This window comes from Sinocyclocheilus rhinocerous, unplaced genomic scaffold (assembly GCF_001515625.1).
Source record: "Sinocyclocheilus rhinocerous isolate Xijiao unplaced genomic scaffold, SAMN03320098_v1.1 scaffold958, whole genome shotgun sequence".
Classification (NCBI taxonomy): domain Eukaryota; kingdom Metazoa; phylum Chordata; class Actinopteri; order Cypriniformes; family Cyprinidae; genus Sinocyclocheilus; species Sinocyclocheilus rhinocerous.
The window spans coordinates 509,967-513,669 of NW_015650342.1; the positions used below are offsets into that span (position 1 = coordinate 509,967).

General features: G+C 39.3%; 1 pseudogene; it reads right to left on the reverse strand.

Moving 5' to 3' along the window:
• Positions 1–1,698: 1,698 nt before the first annotated feature.
• Positions 1,699–2,871, reverse strand: LOC107711787 (galectin-3-binding protein A pseudogene; annotated as a pseudogene).
• Between the last annotated feature and the right edge of the window lie 832 nt (positions 2,872–3,703).

Consider the following 3,703-nt stretch of genomic DNA (forward strand, 5'->3'; position numbering starts at 1 on the left):
ATTAAATACTTGTAGTAGCATTTTTAGTACACTTTGAAGTATAGTCTAAGTAAACTACTAGTTTAGTAGTTCTATACTGCAAGTATACTCGTAAGTTTTCTTTAAGTGAACTTTACATCATACTTTAAGTATACTACTATGTCCCTATTTAGGTATTAAGTATATATTTTGTTATATGAATATCAGAACATACAAAACATCAAAAGAAAGAACAGGGTATCTGCTTGTAAACAAAAACATTTTATTCTAGCTTCATGCATTCTTTTTTTAAACACTTGAATGTAGATAAGTTCACACTTGAATAAACTTCTTTTTCGTAAGGGTAAGGTAATACAAAGTGATCAAGGAACACATTTTGTGTCTAAACTCTTTAAACAGGTATTACAGTCACTCGTAATTACTCACCGCATTTCAAGTGCATACCATCCTGAGAGTCAGGGTGCACTTGAACGTTTTTGCCAGACGCTCAAGTCTATGCTTAGAAAGTATTGCCTAAACACAGCTAGGGACTGGGATGATGGAGTCCCCTTGGTTTTATTTGCCGTGAGACAGACTGTACAAGAACCTCTTGGTTTTAGTCCGGCCGAGCTTGTATTCGGACAGGTGAGAGGACTGCTAAAAGTTCTAAAACAACAAATGCTGACTATTGAGTCAAGTCCGAAAACTAATATATTGGATTATTTTAGTCAATTTCGTGATCATTTAAATTCTGCGTGCACACTAGCTAAAGAGTCTCTAGCCAGTGCGCAGAAAGGCATGAAGCGCAAGTACGATCGGAAGGCTGTTGCATGCTCTTTTATGCCTGGTGATGAAGTGCTTGTACTTTTACCTGTGTCAGGTTCATCCCTCTCTGCTCGATTCTTTGGTCCTTATATCATAAAAAATAAATTCTGAGTTTAGTTTTTAACAGGAGATGGCACTGCGTGCTTTAGAAACAGCCATAATCTGCTTGCTTCCAGTTCCTTATATGTACCACTTGAACATAAAATAATAATTCATACGGTTCTAAAAGGTTGAAGCGAATTACAAGAGTGTTCACAGTGGGCTGTGTTTACATTAATCTCACGTCATAAAAGCATAAAAGCAAAGGTGCAAGTACATTTAACCACTTACATTACTCAGCTGAACGCAGAAGCAGTCTTCTTCATGAGCTTTGAGTGTGCAGTTAAAAAACTAGCCTAGGGTGCCATCTGCTGTTAAAAACTAAGCTCAGAATCGATTCCAGAGAGAATTGCAATGCATTTGGAAAATCACAGAATCGATCCACAAATTGATTTATTGTCACACCCCTAGTAAACATAAAACCATTTCTGCATTTGTGATCAGATAAACGACAAACAACAAGCGCTACTCTACACTGCTCAAAACTCACGTTTGAATAGTCAGTAGCAAACTCTTTAAATATGAAAACGTACTTACAGGCTGTGAGTCAGAAGTGCCAGACTGTCCTTGCAAAGTTGGAATTGCCCCGCTTAGAAACAGCCTTTGTGCACAGCCGGCATTGTAGGCTACTCTTCCAGGTTCAGGAAACAGTCCTCTGTAAAATGAGCAGCACACACTTAAATATTTGGGTTGAACTGTTCTGGAACAGTGTTGTAAATACAACTTAACCACTGATTTCTAGTTGTGTCCTCTTTTGGAAGAAAGGAAAACTTTAAATCGCATCATATGACCCCTTTAAATTCAACTAAATAATGACTAGCCATTGGCCAATGAATTGTAAGATTTTTGGCTAAGAATCAACCTGTTGTTGAAGTGAATGCTGCTCATGTAGCTGTTCTGATTGTAATTACCAAGGAACACTGTGACAAAAGAAGAATGACATGAAACACCATTGATAGAGCATCCCTGATCACTGAGAAAAACCTGGGCTTTCCACTGCAGCTTATGTTACCAAGTTACCATGTGTTTTAATTTCTACACCTCCATTGTTACCATTGCTGTTATCATAGTTGTTATCATTTTTTTCCCTATATGTTATTCATTTACCATTTCATCTTTAGTTAATTTAAAGAAAAAAAATATTTATTTCTTGTCCCATCACCCCACTGCAGCTTCTGCTCTATGTAAAGAGCACTAGTGTGTGCAGGAGAGGAGAAAGACTGCATTCTGTTATTTTGGCCATGGTTTGGGGATTTGAAGGTGGAGACATTGATAAATACACTCCACTCATCATCATGTCATCCATTTGATTCCTGATCTTAGTGAAGAGCAGAGCATTGAACTGAAAACCAGATCAGTGAGGTAGAGTTTCTTATGAATATGATGGAGAACGCTTGAGGAAATCTGTATTTCATACAGTTCATCCACTGGGATCAAGAGGAATCAGATGTGATTCTGTTGTTCTGAATTAATTTCATCAGCTTTGTCTCGGATCATCTCTCCAGAGCTTCAAGAAAGAAAGCTTCATCCTTCACTATCAGGTCTGAGCACCGCAGCAGAGCGTCCATCATGTGAAAGAGATGCTGCTCCACACTGGAGATCTTATGAGAAACTCAGCGTTCAGGAGAGAAACTGAAGGACGTTCTCCTGCAGAACAAGCTCACCAGTGCAGACGCCGAACTCCTACATCTATACCTGCGTCTTAAATGTGCTGTCTTCAGGAATGAGTGATGTGAAGACCCTGCCGACATCCTCCATAAGCTTCTTAAGTCCAAAGATAAACGCCAGCTGATGGAGACATTGTGCAGATGTGATGGAGACCTCAATCTGATGTGTGTAGAAACACCTGAGCAGAAACAGTTCATATACTGTGTCTAACGTTCATATTGAGTCAGCAGAATTCTGAAAAATAACCCACCTGATGACACACCACTAGCGCTTTGGCCAGATCCCATCCGTCATCACAGACTGAACCCCACTGTCCATCATGGTAGACCTCCACAGATCTCCCACAAGTCTCACACTGCCTTCCTGTGTTGGGTGCTTTGGTCTGTCATCTTCAGCCGGTGACAGAAGATTCAAAGACTGAGAGATTTTACTGAAAAACTGCTCAGAAAATGTTTAAAGTAGTCAATAAAATATGTGACCTGTGCTGGCAAAATGAGTCACAATGAGCAAATTTTCAAAAATGAGTTATTTTCATTTTCACATTCCCCATTAAAAGACCTTCAAAATGATGTATGATTCAATTGGAATCTGACAAAAAAATTACGATAGTCGATAGAGTCAGCAAAGTCAAACCTTTACACCATGGGCGTTGCTAGGCCATTTTTAGGGGGCAAATTTCTACCCGGCCCCCCTAAAAATTTTGCGATTAGCTCCATAAACTGTCCACAAATTCGTGATTGCCTCAGTCCCCTTTTAATTTCATATGAAAACGCCAGCAGACTTCGGCTCCTCCCCGTCTTTCAACGCGTTCTTCAATCCGCAGACCGAGAGACAGAGGATAAGGTGTGTGTTTATCGATAGATTGTTATAATATTTGCATCTGTGCAGTTCTTTGCCATAAATACAGTTTACAAAATGTCATGGGGGAGCAATCGGTTTCCCATCTACTGTAAAGTTTTCGCTGTGTTCACCCCTCATCACACCACAGCTGTTTCCTCCAGCGAAAATGTAACGTAAGCCCTTAACACATATGAACGCATACTTTATAAAATGTTGCTATTTTCATTTGAAAACTGAACTTTCAATATAAAACATATTACAGTGCATGTGGCATACCATACAGTCATTCACAGAACTGATTAAAGACAGTGAC